General features: G+C 42.6%; 1 pseudogene; it reads left to right on the forward strand.

The window, feature by feature from the left end:
- The first annotated feature begins 11216 nt into the window (after positions 1-11216).
- LOC102389151 lies at positions 11217-19409 on the forward strand (annotated as a pseudogene).
- The last annotated feature ends 7386 nt before the right edge of the window (positions 19410-26795 follow it).

A 26795-nucleotide genomic window follows, 5' to 3' on the forward strand; every position in this document is an offset into this window, starting at 1 on the left:
CTCTGTCTCTTAATCTTGTTTAAATTGCTGTGTTTGGGGTGTCCTTTCTGTATTCTGCCAGTTTGTGGAGTTCTCTTTATTGTGGAATTTCCTCGCTGTGGGTGGGGTTGTACGGGTGGCTTGTCAAGGTTTCCTGGTTAGGGAAGCTTGTGTTGATGTTCTGGTGGGTGGAGCTGGATTTCTTCTCTGGAGTGCAATGAAGTGTCCAGTAATGAGTTATGAGATGTCAATGGGTTTGGGGTGACTTTGGGCAGCCTGTATGTTGAAGCTCAGGGCTGTGTTCCTGTGTTGCTGGAGAATTTGCATGGTATGTCTTGCTCTGGAACTTGTTGGCTCTTTGGTGGTGCTTGGTTTCAGTGTAGGTATGGAGGCATTTGATGAGCTCCTGTCAATTAATGTTCCCTTGAGTCAGGAGTTCTCTGGTGTTCTCAGGATTTGGACTTAAGCCTCCAGCTTCTGGTTTTCAGTCTTATTTTTATAGCAGCCTCAAGACTTCTCCATCTATACAGCACTGTTTATAAAACATCTAGATTAAAGATGAAAAGTTTCTCCACAGTGAGGGACACCCAGAGAGGTTCACAGAGTTACATGGAGAAGAGAAGAGGGAGGAGGGAGTTAGACGTGACCTGAATGAGATGAGGTGGAATCAAAAGAAGAGAGAGCAAGCTAGCCAGTAATCACTTCCTTATGTGCTCTCCACAGGCTGGACCGCTCAGAGATGTTCACAGAGTTATACAGAGAAGAGAAGAGGGAGGAAGGAGACAGAGGTGGCCAGGAGGATAAAGGGGGGAATCAAAAGAGGAGAGACAGATCCAGCCAGTAATCAGTTCCCTAAGTGTTCTCCACCGTCTGGAACACACAAAGAGAATCACAGAGTTGGGTAGAGAAGATAAGGGGGAGGGAGGAGATAGAGGTGACCTGGTGGAGAAAAAGGAGAGTCCAAAGGGGGAGAGAGCAGTCAAGCCAATAATCTTGCTCCCAAGTAAAAATGGGTACTGAAGATTGGGTTCTTAAAGGTACAAAATTGATAACAAATATCAAAAAGCAAAGATTAAAAATCTACAGTAGAGGTTGGATTTTCAAAAATACAATATTAAAGAAAAGAAAGGGAAAAAGTCACAAAAATAATAAACAAAATATATATATGAAGTTTGCTTTTAAAAAAATGGGGTCTCTCTCTTTTTTTTTTATTTGAAAATAATACTAGGTTATAAAAATGAAAAATAAAGGAGTAATAGAGGACTTAAAATTTTTAAAAAAATTTAAAAAGAAGAATGATAGTAAAAATAGTAAAAAATATATCTAGGACTTTCTCTGGTGTTGTTGTGGGCAGTGTGGGGTCAGTTCATTTTCGGATAGTTCCTTGGTCCGGCTTATATTTCTCAAGATCTATAGGTCCCTTGCTATGTAGTCGGTACTAACTACAGGGTTTTAATCTATTGCATCTGTCACTTCCAAAGTGGTTCCCTCTGTTTGAGCTTCTTCTGTTTTCTGGTCTCTTCAGTGTCTGATTTCTGCCCTGACACAAGGGGGCGGTGGTGGACACTTTTTTAGGCTCACTTCTTCAGTTGCGCTGTGGGGAGGAACGGAGGCTGCAAACAAATAACACTGGCATGTACTCGCAGTGTCTCAGCCACAGTGGGCCTGCCCCCGCTCACGGGGCGTGTGCCTTCTCTGCCTACACTGCTTAGGTTCTAGGATGCTCTGCTGGGAACCATCCAAGGCCGGCCCTGGGCTGAGTGCCCCTTCCAGGTCTAAGCCGCTCAGGTTCAGGCACTCAGAGTCCTCAGAGGCACAGACTCGGTTGGGCCTGTATTTTGTGCCCTTCCCAGGTCCGAGCAGCTCAGGTGATGAAGTGTTTGGCGAGCGCCGTCGCTGCGACTTATCGCCTCCCCTGTCCCTGACACTCAGTTTTCTGGGTGTACAACCGGCACACCTTCTCAGGCAGATGTTGACCATCCAGAGGCCCAAGAAGTCTCAGTTAGCAAAGAAGCCTGCTTGCAGTTTAGTAGATAATACCTCTCTGGGACTGCAACTGCCCCCTTCTGGTTCTGGCTGCCTATCACTGGAGGGGGATGGTCTGCAGCCGGCTAGCTCTGTTCAGTCCTTTGTTCTGTGAGCGGTCCTGGCAGTGTCTTAGGTTAGGGCTTTTCATATGGTTGCTATCCCACAGTCTGGTTTGATAGCCCAAGTTAGTTCCCTCAGATTGCCTTTGGGGCATTCAGGCCAGGTCCTTACTCTAAGCAATGCAGACCCTGTTTGCTAGTGGCAGATGCAGGGGTCTGTGCTGCTTCTCTGCTGGGGGAGTTACCGTTGGGCACGTAATCTGTGGGTTTTAATTATTTATTTATTTTTCCTCCCAATTTTGTTGCCCTCTGTGGTTCCAAGGCTCGCCACAAACTCGGCAGTGAGAGTGTTTCCTGGTGTTTGGAAACTTCTCTCTTTTTAAGACTCCCTTTCAGGGCTGGAGCTCCATCCCTACCTCTTTTGTCTCTCTTTTTGTCTTTTATATTTTTTCCTACCTCCTTTTGAAGACAATGGGCTGCTTTTCTGGGTGCCTGATGTCCTCTGCTGGCGTTCAGACGTTGTTTTGTGGAATTTACTCAGCATTTAAATGTTCTTTTGATGAATTTGTGGTGTAAAAAGTGGTCTCCCGTCCTTTCCTCTGTCATCTTAGGACCGGCAATGGTGTCATTTTTGGTACTTGCCCCAAGGCACTTTCTTCATTTGTTCCAATGTAGAAGGATGTTTCTTGTCCACAGTTGGAAACTATTGTTTTGCTGACATCTGTACTAGCTATTATCAGCACAGTAGTAGCTTTACATTCTATATGTCTGAATTTTTATTGTCTATAAACAGATTTGTGGCAAAAGTTTCATGACACCTATCACACAGTAAGGTACAGATTTACTCTAATAAAATAAGGTGTGCCCTTATTTTTAGGAACATACACATTTGACTGTATGGTTGAGGTGCTGGGGATAATAAGTCTCTCATGAGGTTGAAGTAAGATGGTGACTGAGATTGGAGTATCCCTGATGGCCTCTGTCCTTTCATTCTTGAAGGATGTTTTCTCTGGTTATAGAATTCTGGGTTGACAGTTCTTTTCTTTCAACACTTGGAAAATATTGTGTCACTTCCTTCTGGCCCCCATGATTTCTGATGAACAGTCTGGAAATGGTTCTGAACCACCACAGAGGCAGAGCACGACATGTCTCTCAAGCATCTGCCATTTCTGTCTCCCTGCCTAAAGAACAGTAGGATCCAGGCACTACTCCCCATCCCACTATGTAAGTAGGGTTGGGGGTAAAAGTCTCCTGTTGTTTCTGAATTTGGCCTTGCACATTAGCTACTTCATGATCACGGTTTACTTGAATGTCACTCTGCTCTGGAGTGAGTCTCAGCTTGATTTGGTTTTGGTCAGCAGCTGACCTCCAGGATCCATGTCCTCCCTAGGTGATTGCTGCCATCACCATGCTATTCTCAGGGGAGACTAATGTGGAGGCAGCCTGCATTCCCCTTTAGTGCCCTGCTGACCCACATCTATGTAAGACCTGCCATTTCATCTCCCTGAACGGCAACAAGATGTAGTTGTTGTGTGTTGACCGGGGGTAACCAGAGAAAATCACCAGAGAGGGACATGTTCATTTCCCAGGGCTGTCATAACAAAGTAGCACAAATGAAGTGGCTTATAATAACAGATAATAAATCATTTTTATAACAATTTATTCTCTCAGAAGTCTGGAGGCCAGAAGTCCAAAATAAAGGTGTTGGCAGGGCCATGTTCCTCCTGAACGCTGTCAGGGAGGATCCTTCTGAGAGGGTAACAGGCAGGAAGCCTAGGGGTCCTCCCAAGGGGAGGAAATAGACTGCAAGTGTCAGACGGTTTTTCCTCTCTCTTAAGAGGCAAACAAACCACAAGTGTCAGATTTTTATTCCTTTTATATTAATTAAACGGACTTTTAATTTTAACAAAATTAAAAGGAGTTTTCTTTTAAAATTCTGTGTTGCCCAGATGACACCTGCTTCCCCCTGAACATTTCTCAAACCTTGAGCTAACCAATGCATTTTTCTATGAAATGTTTTTCTTAAGCTGTGTTAATGAACTGTGTATTTACCTTAGAATCTGCCTTTCTTCAAGATTCATGTCAGTTGTTGCATGGCCTGGGATGACTCACCTGGTGCCAATGCTATCTCAAAATGCTTGTTATGGATGAGGGGCCTGGTGCAACTCTCTCAGTTTTGAGGCATTTCCTTTCTCTAATTAGCATCTTGCTAATAGGTATATAACCCCTTACTATAAACTAGCAAGGGGGCACTCTTTCTGCCCCCTTCTGATGTCTATGTCAGAAGCTCTCTCTATCTCCTTTATACGTTAATAAAATTTTATCACACAAAAGTTCTGAGTGACCAAGCCTCATCACTGGCCCTGAATCGAATTCCTCTCCTCCAGAGGTCAAGAATCCCAGTGTCATTCATGGCGCATGGTGACAACCTTCCTTGCCTCTTCTAGCTTCTAGTTGCCTCAGACAGCCTTACTTCAACCTCTGCTTCTGCCTTCATATGACTGTCTTCCCAATGCATGTGTCTGTGTCCAATATCTCCCTTCTAATAAGGATACCAATTGTATGGATTAAGGTTCATCTCAGCAGCTTTACCTTAACAATCAAACCTGCTGAGACCTTGTTTCCAAGCAAGGTCACATTTGTATGGTTAGGGCTTCAGTATCTTTTGGAGGGGAACACAATTTAAACCATAAGAGAGAAGAAAGGCTTAAAAAGTGAAGCTGAATATAAATGTTAATAGAGTACAAGACACTAAAGCTAAAACCTTCCTAAGGACACTCTCATGAGCTCATTGTAATTTCTGGACATTCATGTAAATATAATCATATCTTTATGTATCTTTTCCCTGGTTTCTTTCACTTAGTATAATGCTGTCAAAGCTCATTCACATTGTAACATGTAGCCAGACTCCATTTTTTTTATGGTTATTAAACAGCACTCCATTGTATGCATATATCCATTCATCTGTTGATGTGCATTTGGGTTGTTTCCACTTGTTTTGGACTATTATGAATAATGCTGTTTAACCATTCATGTAGAATTTTTGGTATGAACACATCTTGGCAGTCCTCTTGGATGGACACTTAGGGAATGGAATCACTACATCATGTGGTAATCTATGTTTTAATTTTTTAAGGAACACCGAAGAGCTTTCCATAGCAAATGTGTCATGTTATATCCTCCCCAGCAGGGTATAAAGATTAAATTTATCCACATACTTATCAGTATTTGTTATTTTTTCTTTTTAAAAAATTATAATCATCCCACTGAGCATGAAGTGGTATGTTATTTGGTGCAGGTTTACATTTCCCTAATGACTGATAATGTTTATCTTCTTTTCATATGTTTCTTGGCCATTTGTGTATCTTTATTTGAAGAAATTCCTATTCAAATCTTTTTCCCATTTACAAATTAGGCAATTTGTCTTTTTATTGTGGGGTTTTTAGAGTTACAACTTCCCTGGCTACTCAGTCAGTAAAGAACCTGCTTGCAATACAGGAAACCTGGGTTTGATCCCTGGATTGGGAAGATCTCCTGGAGGAGGGCATGGCAGCCCACTCCAGTATTTTTGCCTGGTGAATCCCTGCAGACAGAGGAGCTTGGTGGGCTGCAGTCAATGGGGTCACAAAGAGTCAGACACGATTGAGCAACTAAGCACAGCAAAAGAGTTTGTTATATATTCTGGATATTAGATCTTTATCAGATATATGGTTGGCAAATATTTTCTCTCATTCTGCAGGTTGTCTTTTCACTTTTTGGATAGTGCTCTTTGATGACAAAGTGTTTTAAATTTTGTATAAATATAAATTATCTGTTTTTCCTTGGTGCTTTTGGTGTCATATATTAGAGTGGGACACAACTTAGCGACTAAACTACCACCACCATTAGAAACTATTGCCTAATCTTACTTATCAGACATTTAGTCTCTGCAGATCAGAAATGCTACCCCTATTGGTAAGATACTATACTCTCGATGATTAACTGTGGGGAGAGGGAGCCTCAACTTCTTGGCCACCCCTGCCAAGAATGGAGTTTCTGTCAAACTGAGGCTGGGCTGGGGAAGGAGGAAGTAGGTCATGGTTCAAGTATGATGCAGATGCTCACTGTTCTTTCTAAGAGTCAGTATATTTTTTTTCTGAATAAATGTTTCATGTAACAAATAAATAAATATTTGTTATATGAACATAGGACAATGTTTAGAGACTTTTTAATTTTTTTCTTTAAATAATGTTTGTCAGTTATGGATGTTCATCAGTGATAAGTTTGCAGGGCTCCTGTCAATGTTTTGGAGGAGACCCTGTCAGAAGCTGAAATTAAACATTGGCCATGTTGCTAGCTCCCCTCCTCTTCCTTCTTGCAGTGTGCCTGGGCTTTGGCCAGTTTAGTTCCCCCTTCTTGCTGTCCTTCATTGTAGATGAATGAAACAGAGCTAATGGGGACCTACATGGCACTGTCTTCCAGATTGCTATTTTATCGGGAATCTTTGACTCTCCACTAAACACAAATATGCTATACTTGCAGAGGATAAGAGAAATACTAGTGTCACTTTTCATTTCCAAATAGTCATCTGTGACCTCTCAAAGCTTAATGTCACTTAAGTACCATTCTAGAGGGTTTTTTTTTTTTTTCCATGATAAACAACAGTCAAAAGCCACGAGGCTGCTCAACTATTTATTATCCATCTCATTTATTTATTTATTATTTATCATAGGCTTTGAGAACTTCATTGTTAGGATCTTGAAAGATGGAAATATTCACACACTATTCCAGTTTACAACAGAGTTTATTTCGTTTCATTCATGTGGAACTCAGAAGTGCTGCCTGCTGAGCCTGCTTTGAATGAGTCCTGATGTGGGTTTGGAGACTCCCAGGAAAACCCTTTCACTTCATCCTCAGGCCAGGTCTGCCTGAGGAGGGGTCTGAAAAGGATTCTAAGGACAGTTCAGTGCAATTTCCATGATGAGATTTCTCCCTGGCCCAGCCTTTCTCCTCCTATCCCTTCTGAACACTTCAGCAGGTATAACCAGGGGGACCCAGGCCTGTAACCTAGGCTGTCTAGCCAGTGCTATGACCTCGTGGTGACGAAGGTGTGCTGTGACCTTCAAGTGTCAAATAAGAGAGTGTAGTTTCTGAGGCAGGATGTGTATTTTTCTCTGCACAAGTGAATTTACAATAAATCACCCAGTTGCCCATTTCTTGAAAATATAGGGGTTTACAAGAAACAGAAAGAAGTCTGTGCTGTGATATACTGTGGTGTACATTGCAGTTGTTCCTTTGAAAGTGAAAGTGGCTCAGTCCTGTCCAACTCTTTGCGACCCCATGGATTGTCCATGGAATTCTCTAGGCCAGAATACTGGAGTGGATAGCCTTTCCCTTCTCCAGGGGATCTTCCCGACCCAGGAATCGAACCGGGGTCTCCTGCATTGCAGGCGGATTCTTTGCCAACTGAGTTGTCAGGGCAGCCCAGTTGTTCTTTTACTAAGAAACACCTGGAGTAACAGGCAAATTTGGCCTTGGAATACAGAATGAAGCAAGGCAAAGACCAATAGAGTTTTGCCATGAGAATGCACCGGTCATAGCAAACACCCTCTTCCAACAACACAAGAGAAGACTCTACACATGGACATCACCAGATGGTCAACACCTAAATCAGATTGATTATATTCTTTGCAGCCAAAGATGGAGAAGCTCTATACAGTCAGCAAAAACAAGACCAGCAGCTGACTGTGGCTCAGATCATGAACTCCTTATTACCAAATTCAGACTTAAATTGAAGAAAGTAGGGAAAACCACTAGACCATTCATGTAGGACCTAACTCAAATCCCTTATGATTATACAGTGGACGTGAGAAATAGATTTAAGGGCCTAGATCTGATAGATAGAGTGCCTGATGAACTATGGAATGAGGTTCGTGACATTGTACAGGAGACAGGGATCAAGACGATCCCCATGGAAAAGAAATGCAAAAAGGCAAAATGGCTGTCTGAGGAGGCCTTACAAGTAGCTGTGAAAAGATGAGAAGCGAAAAGCAAAGGAGAAAAGGAAAGATGTACACATCTGAATGCAGAGTTCCAAAGGATAGCAAGAAGAGATAAGAAAGCCTTCCTCAGTGATCAATGCAAAGAAATAGAGGAAAACAACAGAATGGGAAAGACTAGAGATCTCTTCAAGAAAATTAGAGATACCAAGGGAGCATTTCATGCAAAGATGGGCTCGATAAAGGACAGAAATGGTATGGACCTAACAGAAGCAGAAGATATTAAGAAGAGGTGGGAAGAATACACAGAAGAACTGTACAAAAAAGATCTTCATGACCCAGATAATCACGATGGTGTGATCACTGACTTAGAGCAAAACATCTTGGAATGTGAAGTCAAATGGGCCTTAGAAAGCAACACTACGAACAAAGCTAGTGGACATGATGGAATTCCAGTTGAGCTATTTCAAATCCTGAAAGATGATGCTGTGAAAGTGCTGCACTCAATAGGCCAGCAAATTTGGAAAACTCAGCAGTGGCCACAGGACTGGAAAAAGTCAGTTTTCATTCCAATTCCAAAGAAAGGCAATGCCAAAGAATGCTCAAACTACCGCACAATTGCACTCATCTCACATGCTAGTAAAGTAATGCTCAAAATTCTCCAAGCCAGGCTTCAGCAATATGTGAACCCTGAACTTCCTGATACTCAAGCTGGTTTTAGAAAAGGCATAGGAATCAGAGACCAAATTGCCAACATCTGCTGGATCATGGAAAAAGCAAGAGAGTTCCAGAAAAACATCTATTTCTGCTTGATTGACTATGTCAAAGCCTTTGACTGTGTGGCTCACAATCAATTGTGGAAAATTCTGAAAGAGATGGGAATACCAGACCACCTGACCTGCCTCTTGAGAAATACGTATGCAGGTCAGGAAGCAACAGTTAGAACTGGACATGGAACAACAGACTGGTTCCAAATAGGAAAAGGAGTACGTCAAGGCTGTATATTGTCATCCCGCTTATTTCACTTATACTCAGAGTACATCATGAGAAACACTGGACTGGAAGAAACACAAGCTGAATCAAGATTGCTGTGAGAAATATCAATAACCTCAAATATGCAAATGACACCACCCTTATGGCAGAAAGTGAAGAGGAATTAAAATGCCTCTTGATAAAAGTGAAAGTGGAGAGTGAAAAAGTTGGCTTAAAGCTCAACACTCAGAAAATGAAGATCATGGCATCCGGTCCCATCTCTTCATGGGAAATAGATGGAGAAACAGTGGAAACAGTGTCAGACTTTATTTTTTGGGGCTCCAAAATCACTGCAGATGGTGACCGCAGCCTTGAAATTAAAAGACGCTTACTCCTTGGAAGGAAAATTATGACCAACCTAGATAGCATATTCAAAACCAGAGACGTTACTTTGCCAACAAAGGTCCGTCTAGTCAAGGCTATGGTTTTTCCTGTGGTCATGTATGCATGTGAGAGTTGGACTGTGAAGAAGGCTGAGAGCCGAAGAATTGATGCTTTTGAACTGGGGTGTTGGAGAAGACTCTTGAGAGTCCCTTGGACTGCAAGGAGATCCAACCAGTCCATTCTGAAGGAGATCAGCCCTGGGATTTCTTTGGAAGGAATGAATGTTAAATGAATGTTAAAGCTGAAACTCCAGTACTTTGGCCACCTCATGCGAAGAGTTAACTCATTGGAAAAGACTCTGATGCTAAGAGGGATTGGGGGCAGGAGGGAGAAGGGGATGACAGAGGATGAAATGGCTGGTTGGCATCACTGACTCAATGGATGTGAATTTGAGTGAATTCCGGGAGTTGGTGATGGACAGGGAGACCTGGCATGTTGCAATTCATGGGGTCGCAAAGAGTCCGACACGACTGAGTGACTGAACTGAACTGAACTGAACTGAAAGTTTTACTTATAGCATCTGTCTTTACTAAGAAAGCACTGAAGAACATTCTCTTTAGGGAGGGATTGAAACAAAGCAACAAAAGTTGTCAAATTGAAACCAAAAGGAAGTAATAAAAATAATAGCAGAAATCATGCAAACCAAATGACAAACCCCATAAAAAAGGCAAGTTATGGGATGATGTCTGATGGTTATGGCAGCCTCCACATTCTTTCCTCAATTCCTGTTCTCCTAATCAACCTCTTCCACCATTAGGATCACGGAATGGCTAAGAATTCAGGGGATAGCTAAGCAAACACTGTGGATTTTGGAGGTGTGGGGCTAGAGACCTAGGTAGGCAGATAAGAATGGGGACTGTGGATTTCCTGAAAGAAATAGAAAACTGTGGGAGAAAACCCCATTTCCTTGCTTCTTGATTTCTTGGCTATTGGAGCCAAGTGGCAAATAAAGCTTATACTGTAACTGTCTGTAACCATCCATGGCTCTGATGACCCTTGGGACTCAGGAACACCGCGAGGAGTGAGCCTGGACCAACAGTGATTCCTCATGCCAGACTCCTGGAGCCAAGGGCCCTATGAACGGTCCCTTTTAAAGGGAGACTAAAAGTCTCCCGTTTAGTACCACTGCTCTCTGTTCCACTGCTGGAGGTTTATAACCATAACCACCTATGTCTGAGAATCCGTGTGAGTAAGCACACCAGGTTCACTGGTGTGAACTGGTTCCTGCCAGTGGGAGTCTGGGGATTTGTTCTCATTGGGTGAGGCTTAAATAATAGAGTTGATACCATTCCATTGGCTTCCCTGATAGCTCAGTTGGTAAAGAATCTGCCTGCAATGCAAGAGACCCTGGTTTGATCCCTGGGTTGGGAAGATCCCCTGGAGAAGGGGAAAGTCTACCCACTCCAGTATTCTGGCCTGGAGAATTCCATGGGCTGTATAGACCATGGGGTCACAGAATCAGACATGACTGAGTGACTTTCACTTTCACTTCACTTTACTATAACCCCAAACAACAAGTAAAATTTTCAAAATTCTGGTGTCATAGCAGGCACATGGAGAAAAAGCTTTCAACTTGGCAAAACTGAAGTGAAGTCACTGAGTCGTATCCGACCCTTTGCAACACCATGGGCTGTAGCCTACCATGCTCCTCCATCCATGGGATTTTCCAGGCAAGAGTACTGGAGTGGGTTGCCATTTCCTTCTTCAGAGGAGCTTCCTGACGCAGGAATCGAACTCAGGTCTCCCGCACTGTAGGCAGACACTTTACCATCTGAGCCACCAGGCAAAACTGAACCACCCATCAACTTATGGGGCAACATTTCTGTCTTTTTAAAAACAAAACACTTTTTTCACTGCCCCCACCCAATCTGCTTCCTGGCTCCGAGGTCTCAGAGGTGCAGCAGTTAGAGCAAACACAGGGGCTCAAACAGCTTCTCTGGAGGAAACCAGACAGCTCATCAAGTCCTTAAATCAGGTGAGCCTGGCTGAGAACAGATCCCAGGGAGACAGAGCTGTAGGGACAGTAGGGTAGGGGAGTCTGGGGAGGATGTGGATTCTGGCCTGAGAAGGGACCAGGTGCTGTGCAAACAAGTCAGGAGGATGCTGCCAGAGCGGGGGAGGTGGCGGTAGGGAGAGGACTAAGAATGTCTGTTAACACATTGTCCATGCGTCTCATTTTAACATGACAACATTTTGCTGAATATTGCACCTTCCATCCAGTTGTTGTTGGGATAGACATTGAGTACACTTGATAACCCAGACATTTCTTTTAGTAGGAAATGTGTCCCCAAGGTCTTTAGAGTTGGAAGGCAATTTAGAGACCACTCAGTCTAAATCTTTTTTTTTTAATTGTTATTTTATATTGCACTACAGCTGTTGTTTAGTCACTGAGTTGTGTCTAACTCTTTACGACCCCATGAACTATAGCCCGCCAGGCTTCTCTGTTCATGGGATTTCCCAGGCAAGAATACTGGAGTGGGTTGCTGATTTCTCCAGGGGATCTTCCTGACCCAGGGATCAAACCCATGTCTCCAGCATTGCAGGCAGATTCTTTACTGTTGAGCCACCAGGGAAGCTCATATTGCAGAATGTGTAAACCAACTAATTTTTTGGCAGGAAATGGGCATTTGAAGACTGCAGTCTGGCACTAAGGGTACTCATTTCTACTGGGCTTATCATTGTTTTGATGTCTTTCCAATGGACTTCAAAACTATACAAACACACTTACATGCACATACACACAATGAAGAATAAGATTCCTGAAAATTCTTTGCAGACATTTTGGGGCAAGGTTTCGGGGGACTTAAAGTACATCCCACTGGAGATGGACAGAGAAATGACTGCGTTATCAAGTCTCTTGGAACAATTTTTTGTATGGTTCATTCATCACACAAAATACAATTAGGCCTGTTTGTTACATTTGCTTTTGATTTTTACTAGGATTTTAAATATAATTTTTGCTGTATGATTATGTAAACTATTTATATGGTTTTAAGATCAAATCAATGAAATATAAGTATATCCAAACAAGTCTGATTCCCAGTTTCTGTCCCTGTCCTCTCCCTCCTCTTTGTCCCATACCCATATAAGTAACTTTTTTGTTTGTTTAGCTTTCAGATTATTCGGCCATTGTTTTTACTGATGAATGAAAAATATATGTATTACACATTTATATATGTAGATCATATTCCTCCTGGTTAGAGAAATGCTATTAAACTGTACATTATTTTCTTCTTTGCTCTTTCTGCTTAATGCTATATCCTGGAGATGTCTCCATACTAGGATATAAAGATATACCTCATTTTTTCTACAGTTGACCAGTGCTTCACTGTGTGAATATACCTTAGTTAATTCAACTGGGTCCCTACCCTAATGATGGGCATTTGATAGGTTTTTGGTGTTCTGAGATTCAAATAGTGGCACAATTAACAGACTTCTGTGGGCTTCCCAGGTGGCCCAATGGTAAAGAATCTGCCTGCTAATGCAGAGGATAGGAGACGTGGGTTCAATCCCTGGGTCATGAAGATCCCTTGGAAATGGCAACCCATTGCAGTATTCTTGCTGGGAAAATCCCAAGGAGAGAGGAGCTTGGGAGGCTACAGTCCATAGGGTCACAAAGAGTTGGACATGACTGAGCACACACACACACACACATGTGTGCACACACACACAGAGCTTTCTGCATAATTTTCTTCCATATTCTTGTTGGGTACCTTTGGAATAAATCCTAAAATTGAGATTGATAATAAAAGGGTAAATGCATATGTAAATGCACATATACAAGACCTTGCTAACTTCTCCTCTAGTTGTTTTAAACTGTTCTTTTATTCCCAACAGCCATGCAGGAGAAGATCTGTTTCCCCTACATCTTTTATTTATTAAAAAACATGTATTTATCTATTTGGCTGCATTGCGTCTTAGTTGCAGCATGCGAAATCTTCCTTGCCTCGTGTGGGATCTTTCACTGTGACACACGGACTCTCCAGTTGTGGAGGGATTAGTTGCTCTGTGGCATGTAGTATCTTAGTTCCCTGACCAGGGATTGAACTCACATCCCCTGCATTGCAAGGTGGATTCTTAACCACTGGGTCACCAGGGAGTCCCTCCCCTATACCTTTTATCAACAGATTATGCCAACTAATTTCTGGGTTTTTTCAAACCTGTAGGTGAGAAATAGTATCCTAGTGCAATATTGAATAATTAACTTTAGTTTTTCTATGTTTTGATATGTTTTTCTCTATTACGAGTGGATGTTGATGTCTTTTTACATATTCAAAGGATATTTACATTTTTATTTGGACTGTTTATTCTTATCTCTTACTCCACTTTCTATCAGGTTGTTGGTCTTTTCTTTCTCTACTTTTAGATATTGTTTGTTTGCTAAAATATTTTTATTGAAATATAGTTGATTTATTATAATTATAGCCAAGCCATTCAGTTTTATACATACACGTGTCCATGTGTGTATGCATGCTCAGTCGCTTCAGTCATATCCAACTCTCTGCGACCCCATGAACTGTGACCCTCCTGTCTCCTCTGTCCATGGAATTCTCCAGGCAAGAATACTGGAGTGGGTCGCCATGCCTTCCTCAAGGTGATCTTCCTAACCCAGGGATCAAACCTGCGTCTCCTGTGTCTCCTGCATTGCAGGCAGATTCTTTACTGCTAAGTCATTGGTGAAGCCCATATATATATGTATATAATATATATAATGTATATGTGCATGTGTGTATATATATATTCTGATTTTTTCCATTATAGGTTAATACAAGATATTGAATATAGTTCCTTTCCACTATACAGTAAATTCTTGTTGCTAATGTATGTTATATATAGTGGTATGTATATGTAATTTATATGTATATGTAACATACCACTATATATAACAAAAGGTCAGCTTTCATTCCAATACCAAATAAGGGTAATGGCAAAGAATGTTCAAACTACTGCACAACTGCATGCATTTCATATGCTAGCAAGGTAATGCTCTAAATCCTCCAAGCTAGGCATCATCAGTACATGAACCAAAAATGTCCAGATGTACAAGCTGAATTCAGAAAAGGCAGAGGAACCAGAGATCAAATTGCCAATATCCATTGGATCAAAGAAAAAGCAAGAGGATTCCAGAAAAACATCTACTTCTGCTTCATTGACTATGCTAAAGCTTTTGATGGTATGGATCACAACAAACTGTGGAAAATTCTTCAAGAGATGGGAATACCAGACTAGCTTACCTACCTCCTTAGAAATCTGTATGCAGGTCAAGAAGCAACAGTTAGACCCGGACATGTAAACAGACCGGTTCAAAATTGAGAAAGGAGTATGTCAAGGTTAATATTGTCACCCTGCTTATTTAACTTATATGCAGAGTACATCAAGCAAAATGCCGGGCTGGGTGAAGCACAAGCTGGAATCAAGATTGCTGGGAGAAATATCAATAACAGATATGCAGATGACACCACCCTTATGGCAGAAAGTGAAGAGGAACTCTAGAGCCTCTTGATGAAGGTGAAAGAGGACAGTGAAAAAGCTGGATTAAAACTCAACATTCAAAAAATGAAGATAATGGCATCCAGTCCCATCACTTCATGGCAAATAGATGGGGAAACAATGGAAACAGTGACAGACATTATTTTCTTGGGCTCCAAAATCACTGCAGATGGTGACTGCAGTCATGAAATTAAAAGATGCTTGCTCCTTGGAAGAAGAGCTATGAGCAACCTAGATAGCATATTAAAAAGCAGAGATATTACTTTGCTGACAAAGGTTTGTATAGTCAAAGCTATGATTTTTCCAGTAATCATGTATGGATGTGAGAATTGGACCATAAAGAAAGGTGAGCACCAAAGAATTGATGCTTTTGAACTGTGGTGTTGGAGAAAAGTCTTGAGAGTCCCTTGGACTGCAAGGAAGTCAAACCAATCAATCCCGAAGGAAATCAACCCTGAATATTCACTGGAAGGACTGATGCTGAAGCTAAAGCTCCAATACTTTGGCCACCTGATGGAAGAGCTGACTCATTGGAAAAGACCCTGATGCTGGAAAAGATAGAAGGCAAGAGGAGAAGGGGACAACAGAGGTCGAGATAGCTGAATGACATCACGGACTCAATGGACATGAGTTTGAGCAAGCTTTGGGAGATGGTGAAGGACAGGGAAGCCTGGCATGCTGCAGGCCCTAGGGCCAGAAAGAATCTGACAGGACTGAAGGACTGAACAGCTACTATGTATCCATAAACCCCATACACCTAATTTATCCCTCTTTCCTGATTTTCCCCTTTGGTAGTCATAAGTTTATTTTCTGTGTCAGTTAGTCTGTTTCTGTTTTGTAAGTAAGTTTACTTGATTTATTTTTGATTCCACATACAAATGATATCATGTAATATTTGTTTTTCTCTAACTTCCCTCAATATGACAACACCTCAGTTCATACATGTAGTTGCAAATGGCATTTCATTCTCTTTTATGGCTGAGTAATATCCCATTGTATATATGAACAGCATCTTCTTTATGCATTTATCTGTCAATGGACATTTAGTTTGTTTCTGTGTCTTGGCAATTATAACAGAACTGCTATAAAGCTGAAACTCCAATACTTTGGCCACCTCATGCAAAGAGTTGACTCATTGGAAAAGACTCTGATGCTGGGAGGGATTGGGGGCAGGAGGAGAAGGGGACGACAGAGGATGAGCTGGCTGGATGGCATCACCGACTCAATGAACATAAGTTTGAGTGAACTCTGGGAGTTGGTGATGGACAGGGAGGCCTGGCATGCTGCAATTCATGGGGTCGCGAAGAGTCGGACACGACTGAGTGACTGAACTGAACTGAACTGAACTGATGTACATAGAGGAGAAGGAAATGGCAACCCACTCCAGTATTCTTGCCTAGAGAATCCTGTGGACAGAGGAGCCTGGTGGGCTGCTGTCCATAGGGTCGCACAGAGTTGGATACGACTGAAGCGACTTAGCATGCGTGCACGCATTGGAGAAGGAAATGTCAACCCGCTCTGGTATTCTTGCCTGGAGAATGCCAGGGACAGAGGAGCCTGGTGAGCTGCTGTCCATGGGGTCACACAGAGTCAGACATGACTGAAGCGACTTAGCAGCAGCAGCAGCAGCAGCAGCTATGAACATAGAGGTGCATGCATCTTTTCAAATTAGAATTTTGTCTGGATATATGCCCAGGAGTGGGATTGTTGGATCATATGGCAACTCTATTTTTAATTTTTTGAGGATCTTCCAGACTGTTCTCCATAGAGGCTTTACCAATTCACGTTCCCACCAACAGTGTAAGAGGGTTCCCTTTTCTCCACTCTCTCCAGCATTTATTGTAGATTTTTTGATCATGGCCATCAAATCATCACTGTGAGTTGATACATCATTATAGTTTTCATTTGCATTTCTTGAATAGTTAATGATACTGAGCATCTTTTCATGTGCTTATTGGCCATCTGTACAGCTATTCTTTGTATAAAAGTGAAATGACCCCTCTTTTATATAACCAGGAAAAAATTTCCCCTAGTTTGACAATTGTGTTTTAGTTTGTGTATGGTGGCATTATTCTCCCACATTATCTTTTTGATTTTTATATAACCAAATTTAGGAGTCTCTTTCCTTGTGGCGGTTTAGTAGCTAAGTTGTCTGACTCTTTTGTGACCTCATGGACTGTAGTCCACAAGGCTCCTCTCTCCATTGGGTTTCCCAGGCAAGAATACTGAAGTGGGTTGCCATTTCCTTCTCCGGGGGATATTCCTGACTCAGGGATTGAACCCCAGGTCTCTTGCATTGCTGGCAGATTCTTCACCGACTGAATCACCAGGGAAGCCTGTCTCTTTCCTTACTCTATTTCAAATTTTAGAAATATTTTCCTGACCTCTAAGTTACAAAGATTTATCCATGTTTCTTCTATTATTTATACGGAATTTTCAACATTGGAAATTCTACCCTATTTGGAGTTTGAAAGGCATCAGGAAATGGATACAGTTTTATCTTTTTGTATATGATTGTCTCCATTTTGCTTATTAGTCTATCTTTCTTCCTCTTGATGTGAGATGCTACGTTATTGAATATCAATGTTGCATAATGTAAATGAATTGAATATGAATAAATACAATGTGGTTAATTTGGTCTGTTTCCAAATTTTCTGTTTTTGCTTTGCTGTTCTCTCTATTCAGGGACCAACATCATACTGCTTTAATTATAGAAACTGTGATGGTAAGTCATAAGGGGCTTTCCCTCCCTGGCTCCCCATGCACACTTCATTCAGACAGAGACCAGTTTAACAGGCCTATTCAGCCATTGGTCAGGCATCCGAGTGGGCCCCTCCTCCCAAGCACGTGAGCAACGGGTAACCAGCGACCAGTTAACAACCTCCTTCTGCCATTGGTGAGGCCACTGAGAGTCCCTTCCCCCTCTCTATTGTATATAAAAGGACCCTGAATGCTGAGTGAGATGAGAGGGTTTTTAGAGACGCTAGACTGCCATCCCCTCGGTCTACTGGCCTTCTGATTAAAGTCTTCATTCCTTGCCCCAACAACTCGTATCTGGATTTATTGGCCTGTTGTGCGGTGAGCAGAACAGCTTGGGCTTGGCAACAGACCTGATACTCCTTTGTGGGGATACTGGAACTACTTTGCTGTTTTATCCACAGCAATTAAACTGTTTAATTTTTCTGTATCTTTTGCAAACAATGTGGATAATAGAATATTACAAATTTCAGGGAGGCTGCTGCTGCTGCTGCTAAGTCGCTTCAGTCGTGTCCGACTCTGTGCGACCCCATAGACGCCAGCCCACCAGGCTCCCCCATCCCTGGGATTCTCCAGGCAAGAGTACTGGAGTGGGATGCCATTGCCTTCTCCGTTCAGGGAGGCAAAGGAAGTTAAAAAAAGACTTGAGAATGGTTCCTACTTGCCTAAATTCACTCTTTTCCCCTCTCCTTCCTTTTCTTAAGGTGGAGTCTGGGTACCCCAGAGCCTCTTGATGTTAACATGGCTGCCACCCCTAACAACCCTCTGAGGATAGTGCTGGTAGGGAAGACCGGAAGTGGGAAAAGTGCGACTGCAAACACCATCCTTGGGGAAAAAGTATTCGAGTCTAAGATTGCTGCCGAAGCTGTTACCAAAACTTGTCAGAAAGCATCCCGGAAATGGAAGGGGAGAGAGCTTCTTGTTGTTGACACCCCAGGGCTCTTCGCCACCAAAGAGAGCCTGAACACCACCTGCAGGGAAATCAGGCGATGTGTCCTCGCCTCCTGTCCCGGCCCTCATGCCATCGTCTTGGTCCTGAGGTTGGGCCACCACACACAGGAAGAGCAGCAAACCGTGGCGTTGGCAAGAATCTGTTTGGGAAAGCAGCCATGAAGTATATGATCATCTTATTCACTTGCAAAGAGGAGCTGGAGAACCAGAGCCTGAGCAATTTTCTGGAGGGTTCGGATGGAAACCTACAAAGCCTCCTGCAGGAGTGTGGAGACCGCTGCTGTGCTTTCGGTAACAGCAAAAACACAGAGCAGGCTGAGAAGGAAGCTCAGGTGCAGGAGCTGGTGGAGCTGATAGACAAGATGGTGCAGAACAACCAAGGGGCTTACTTTTCTGACCCCATTTACAAGGAAATAGACCAAAAGCTGAGACAGCAGGAGGAATACTTGATGAAAAGCTATGCTGATACATTTAACAAGCAAATTGAACAAGTAGAAGTGGAATATGCCCAAAATCCATCAGAAGAAAAGATGAAAAAAATAAAATCAATAACAGATGAGTATAATGAACAAATGATAAATGTAAGGGAAGAAGCTGAGAAGAGTATATTGCAAGCCGTTTTCGACAAGATTAAAAACATGCTTTCAAAAATATGGCAAATGTTGTGGAAGTAATGTACTGTAATTTTATTTTTACTTCTCAATTTACTATAGCTTGTTAATATGAAAGTAAAAGTGAAGTCACTCAGTCGTGTCCATCTCTTTTCAACCCTATGTATTATAGCCTGCCAGGCTCCTCTGTCCATGGGATTTTCCAGGCAGAAATACTGGAGTGGGTTGCCCTTACCTTCTCCAGGGGAATCTTCCCAACCCAGGGATGGAACTTGGGTCTCCCACATTGCAGGCCGACTCTTTACCATCTGAGCCACCAGGGAATCCCTTTCTTGTTGATATGATACTTTGTATTTCCTAAAATGGTTAAAACCATATCTTATTTCTGATTTCTTCTTACAGTCTAACCTTACTCTCTCCATTGAGTTATGGGTCTATGTCCCCTACCTTGAAATTGAATGGACTTTGTGACTGGAAAGGCCTCATCAACCTAGATGCCATTAAGAATATTCATGATTCACAGGAAGAGGTCAAAATATCAACATTAACAGGAGTTTGAAAGAAGCTGATTCTAGTCCTCATAGGTGATTTTAAGGGACTCAACACATGTAATTAAAAGATGCTTGCTCCTTGGAAGAAAAGCAATGACAAACCTAGACAGCATATTAAAAAAGCAGAGACATCACTTTGCCAACAAAACTCCGTATAGTCAAAGCTATGGTTTTTCCAGTAGTCATGTAAAAGAAAGCTTAGCACCGAACCATTGATGCTTTGGAACTGTGGTGCTGCAGAAGACTCTTGAGAGTCCCTTTGACAGCAAGGAGAGCAAACCAGTCAATTTTAAAGGAAATCAATCCTGAATATTCTTTGGAAGAACTGATGACTTCCCTGGTAGCTTAGCTGGTAAAGAATCCACCTGCAATGCAGGAGACCCTGGTTTGATTCCTGGGTTGGGAAGTTCTCCTGGAGAAGGGATAGGCTACCCACCCCAGTATTCTTCAGCTTCCCTAGTGGCTCAGACATTAAAGAATCCGCCTGCAGTGCAGGAGACCTGGCTCTGATCCCTGGGTTGGGAAGATCCCCTGGAGGAGGGCATGGCAACCCACTCCAGTGTTCTTGTCTTGAGAATCCCCATAGACAGAGGAGCCTGGCAGACTATAGTCCATGGGGTCCCAAAGAGTTGGACACAACTGAGTGACTAATCACAGCACATGCTGTAGCTGAAGCTACAGTACTTTGGCTGCCTGATGCGAAGAGTTGACTCATTGGAAAAGACCCTGATGCTGGGGAAGATTGAAGGCAGGAGGAAAAGGGAGAGACAGAGGATGAGATGGTGGATGACATCACCGACTCAATGGAAATGAGTTTGAGCAAACTCTGGGAGATAGTGAAGGACAGGGAAGCCCAGAGTGCTGCAGTCCATGTGGTCTCAAAGAGTCAGACACAACTTAGTGACTGAACAATAACAACAATTGATAAAGCAGCAGCAGAGTTTGAGAAAATTTATTCCAATTCTGAAAGAAGCTCTACAGTGGGTAAAATGCTGAGAAATAGCAGTGCATGTTACAGAGAAATCATTTATGAAAGGAAGAGTTAATTGGTGTGACAAACTCCATTTCTGTCTTATCTTAAGGAATTGCCCCAGCCACACCAGCCTTAAGCAGCCACCAACTTCACCTTGATTAGTCAGCAGTCCTCAACACTGAGGCAAGACTCTCCACCAGCAAAAAGATTATGACTCACCAAAGGCTTAGATGATGGTTGTCAGTGATTTTAAATTCAGGTATGTACATTGTTTTTTACACAAAATGCTATTGTATGCTTAATAGACTACAGTGTAGTGTGAACATAGCTTTTATGTTCACTGGGAAGCTAAAAACTTGGTGTGATATTAACTTGGTTTCAGTGATCTGGAACCAAATCGACAATGTTTCTGAGGTATGCCTGTGTAAGAGGACTGTTTCCAGACACTGAGCAACAGGCTGCTCTGGACTGATCCATAGATGGGTCAATGGAAAGTGGAAGTGGATGACAAGTGGGATCGACACAAAAGAATGACAGACAATAGCAAATAACTGGATAAATTAAGAAAGATTATTTTCACCATCTAAATTTTTCCTAAAGATAGTTGGCTTTTAAAGACAAAGCTAGAAGAATATATTACTGAGTTTATATTATGTTGTTCTTTAGTCACTAAGTCATGCCTGACACTTTTGTGACCCCATGGACTGTAGCCTGCCAGGCTTCTCTGTCCATGGGATTTCCTAGGCAAGAATACTGGAGTGGGTTGCCATTTTTTTTTCTCCAGAGGATCTTCCTGACCCAGGGATTGAACCCTAGTCTCCTGCATTGGCAGGTGGATTTTTTACCACTGAGTCAACAGGGAAGCCTGTTTGTATTTCACTTAAATGTAAAAGGTATAATATAAAAAATGCAGAAGATGGGAGGGAGGAAATAAAAGATAGTGTTCTAAAGAACTTCCAGTATATGTAAAGTGATATAACCCTCTCTGAAGAGAGGATGAGAAATTAAATGTGCATATTCTTGAGAGTCCCTTGAACTGCAAGGAGATCCAACCAGTCCATCCTAAAGGAAATCAGTCCTGAATGTTCATTAGAAGGACTGATGCTGCAGCTGAAACTCCAATACTTTGGCCACCTGGTTCAAAGAGCTGACTCATCTGAAAAGACCATGATGCAGGGAAAGATTGAAGGTGAGAGGAGAAGGGGACGACAGAGGATGAGATGGTTGGATGGCATCACCTCAATGGGCATGAGTTTAAGCAAACTCCGGGAGTTGGTGATGGACAGGGAGGCCTAGCATGCTGTAGTCCCTGGGGTTGCAAAGAGTCGAACACGACTGAGTGACTGAAGTGAACTGATTGTAAATTGTGGAGCAATCACTAAGAAAATAAAGTCAGGTATAGCTAACAAAGCAATAGTGGAAATAAAATGAAAACTTAAAAATTCATCATAAAAAAAAAGCAGAGAAAAAGAAAAAAAAAGACAGGTGGGATAAACATAAAGAAGGAAATAGCAAGATGATGAATTTAAACACAACTATATCAATAATCATATTAGATGCAAGTTATCTCAACTCTTCAAGTATAAGACAGATGGGGTAAAAAAGCAAGACCTACCCGCAAACTGTCTAAGGAAATCTCACCGTAAATATCAAGACACCGAGAGGTGAAAGTAGAAGAGATGAAAAAGATATATGATGCATAGATTAAGAATATGAAACCTACAGTGGCTATAATATCAGCGGTTTCAGGACAATACTATCTCTATCTCAGGGCTAAAGGAGGACACTTCATCTTGGTAAAAAGCCTAATTCATCAACAAAACAGTAATGTTGAATGCGATGCTCCTCATATGTAACTGAGATTCAGAAAAATCCCAGAGAACTTCAAAATTCAAGAAGTAAAAACAGACAGAAATAAATGGGGAAAAATAGACAAGTCCACAGTTAAAGTTGGAGATTTAAACACTCATGTACCAATAATATTTATTATTTCCTTTTTCCTTTAAGATTGAACACAAACAAGGGGAGGAAATTGTGTTTTGTAATTCAGATTTCTTCCTATCAAAGACTTATGGTTTCATTTCCCCATTTCCCACAACCTATCCTTGAGTGGGTGTGTTGGGATGAAGAGATGCATGGAGGAACAGAAGGAGAATGAATTCAAAGACTTAGACTGTGGCTGTAGGTCAAAGCTAGTGAAGGTGATGGAATTCCAGTGGATCTATTCCAAATCCTGAAAGATGATGCTGTGAAAGTGCTGCACTCAATATGCCAGCAAATTTGGAAAACTCAGCAGTGGCCACAGGACTGGAAAAGGTCAGTTTTCATTCCAATCCCAAAGAAAGGCAATGCCAAAGAATGCTCAAACTACTGCACAACTGCACTCATCTCACACGCTAGTAAAGTAATGCTCAAAATTCTCCAAGCCAGGCTTCAGCAATACATGAACCGTGAACTTCCAGATGCTCAACCTGGCTTTAGAAAAGGCAGAAGAACCAGGGATCAAATTGCCAACAACTGCTGGATCATGGAAAAAGCAAAAGAGTTCCAGAAAAACACCTATTTCTGCTTGATTGACTATGCCAAAGCCTTTGACTATGTGGATCACAATAAACTGTGGAAAATTCTGAAAGAGATGGGAATACCAGACCACCTGACCTTCCTCTTGAGAAACCTAGATGCAGGTCAGGAAGCAACAGTTAGAACTGGACATGGAACAATAGACTGGTTCCAAATAGGAAAAGGAGTATGTCAAAGCTGTATATTGTCACTCTGCTTATTTAACTTATATACAGAGTATATCATGAGAAACGCTGGGCTGCAAGAAACACAAGCGGGAATCAAGATTGCCAGGAGAAATATCAATAACCTCAGATATGCAGATGACACCACCCTTATGGCAGAAAGTGGAGAAGAACTAAAAAGCCTCTTGATGAAAGTGAAAGTGGAGAGTGAAAAAGTTGGCTTAAAGCTCAACATTCAGAAAACGAAAATCATGGCATCTGGTCCCATCACTTCATGGGAAATAGATGGGGAAACAGTGGAAACAGTGTCAGACTTTATTTTGGGGGGCTCCAAAATCACTGCAGATGGTGATTGCAGCCATGAAATTAAAAGACGCTTACTCCTTGGAAGGAAAGTTATGTCCAACCTAGATAGCATATTGAAAAGCAGAGACATTACTTTGCCAACAAAGGTTCATCTAGTCAAGGCTATTGTTTTTCCTGTGGTCATGTATGGATGTGAGAGTTGGACTGTGAAGAAGGCTGAGTGCTGAAGGATTGATGCTTTTGAACTGTGGTGTTGGAGAAGACTCTTGAGAGTCCCATGGACTGCAAGGAGATCCAACCAGTCCATTCTGAAGGAGATCAGTCCTGGATGTTCTTTGGAAGAAATGATGCTAAAGCTGAAACTCCAGTACTTTGGCCACCTCATGCAAAGAGTTGACTCATTGGAAAAGACTCTGATGCTGGGAGGGATTGGGGGCAGGAGGAGAAGGGGATGACAGAGAATGAGATGGCTGGATGGCATCACTGACTCGATGGACATGAGTCTGAGTGAACTCCGGGAGTTAGTGATGGACAAGGAGGCCTGGCATGCTGCGATTCATGGGGTCGCAAAGAGTCGGACACGACTGAACGACTGAACTGAACTGTAGGTCCTGCATAGCGGGGGTGCTTTGTGCATGCCATCTAAGATTTCTGGGCCTCAGTTTGCTCCTTTTTTCAAAAAAAGATCTTAGTTTCTCTTCTGGCTGAAAGTAAAGCCAGAGCCTCTGACATCACTCAGCAGTTGGAGGTGGATGCTGGTTCACGGTGCTTCCACCTAGTGTCCCATGAGGCTGATTCTTGGCACGGCCCAGGTGCGCACCCCTGAGCAGTCAGCTGTTTCCCACATACAGTGAAAGATACAAGACCAGAGTCATCTGAAGACAAATGCTTTTCCCCAGGATATAGAGCTTACTAGACTATTTGCTGTCGTGCTTTCCTTACTGAGGGTAAATTTTTTTTCAGATAAAACTCTGCCATCTTGTAAAACAGAGACCAGTCAGGGATGGGAGGAGTTGAAAGCATGGGACAAACAGTTAATTCAGTGGTTGTAGGAAGTTCTGAGCACCAAAGAGGCTTCTGGTGGAGGCAGAATAGGAAGAAGGTTCTGGAAAGGTTGGAAAAATCCAATAACCCCAAAGGACTGATCCTAAAGACTTTGGCCATCTGGGATGATTTATCCCACCAGCCCTGTGTGAGCTCCCTTTGTTCTCTATGTAAGAATATCTACTCTGAGCCCAGGCCTGTGGTGGGAATAAAGGGTGTGATAGCTGAATTGATCCAGGGGTGCTAGTCCTTCTAGGCCTTTTCCTTTTTATCTTTTCTTATCTTCCTCCTCAAGAGGCATTTATTACTCCTTTTGTCAGTTAAGGTTGCTAAAACAAATAGCAGAGACTAGGTGGCAATCAAGAAATATTTATTTCTCACTGCTCTGAAGGCTGGGAGGTCCAAGATCAAAATGTGGGGGATTTGGTGTCTGGGGAGAACCCACTTCCTGGTTGCTGTTTCCTCATCTTGTGGAGAGAGAGAGATCTAGTTTCTTCCTTTCCTTTGTTGTTGTTGTTCAGTCCCTAAGTCCTCTCCAACTCTTTTGTGGCCCCATGGACTGTAGCCCTCAGGCTCCCCTGTCCCTGAGATTTCCAAGGCAAGAATACTGGAGTGGGTTGTCATATTTTCCTCCTGGAGATCTTCCCCATCCAGGGATCGATCCTGTATCTCCTGCACTGGCAGGTGGATTCTTTACCACTGAGCCGCTAGGGAAGCCCCCTAAAAAAAAAAAAAAAAAAAAATGTACATAACTTTAAAAATACTTTATTGCTGAAAAGTGCTAATCATCATCTGAGGCTTCAGCAAGTCCTAGTAGCAACATCTAAGATCACTGACCACAGACCAGCGTAACAAATACAGTACGTCCCCTACATGGAAATCTTCAAGTTGTGAACTTTCAAAGATGCAAAGAATAAACAAGCAAATGAACTTCTCTTTTCCTAGTATCAGGAAGGACCTCTGTGTACAGCCAAAGCTCCTGCTTAGAGAGTCAACATCCACTGAATCCTGAAGGGGCTTCCCTGGAATCTTGAAGAACGTGAAAAATCCTGAAAAATCCGTGGAGCTGAACTATCCTGACAATGACAAAGGGAGAAGCAGAGGAAATGGGATGGCCCCTGGGCGAGTCTTTTTTGTGCTCCTTTCACCCTTTGGTTAGGGTCAAACTGCCTGGCTGCACACTGACTGAAACTGCCCACCCTGGCCAGGCACCGCAGTAACCACTTGCTTGAGTTATTTTATCATAGAAAGTCTTGGTAAGGAACACAAACTAATAAGCCACCACCAACCGGAAGAGTTTGGGAAAGGTCAAAAGGAGAAGCCACATGTTCTACCACATCCGAGAATCCTTCTTGCTGCATCCATCTTGACCAAGCAATGCATGCACCACCAGGAAGGACCCTGAGCCAGAATGATTGGCCAAAGACAACCGGGAAACTAATCCCATCACCATGAAACCTGAGACTTGGAGCCACATGGCAGAGCAGTTGTCCTGGATTCCCTTACCCTACTGCTCTCCCCTAGGGGGCGGGGGTGGGGGGGGCTTCCCAATAGTCTCTTGCTTTATCAGTTCCTGTGTCTCCTCAGACGATTCATTTCCGAGTGTTAGACAAGAGCCCCCTTTCGGGCCCTGGAAGGTATCCCCTTTCTGTAACACTTTGAGGGAGAATCAGAGCTCATATTTGAACACTTTCAAAGGAATTACTTTGGCAAACATCCAAGGTGGAGCACGACCCTGTCTCCTCTACTGTAAAATATTCCTGGGTTCTCCATCCAGCTTTACTCCCCTAGAAAGTCAACAAAGGTGGAATGCCATCTGGCTCACTGAGAAATTCTGCTCGTGGGGCGAGAGACGCTTTCTCATTGCGGGGAGGCCTGTGAACTGACCATCTGCATCCCTGGAGGGAA

This window comes from Bubalus bubalis, chromosome 8, assembly GCF_019923935.1.
Source record: "Bubalus bubalis isolate 160015118507 breed Murrah chromosome 8, NDDB_SH_1, whole genome shotgun sequence".
In the NCBI taxonomy this organism is placed as follows: domain Eukaryota; kingdom Metazoa; phylum Chordata; class Mammalia; order Artiodactyla; family Bovidae; genus Bubalus; species Bubalus bubalis.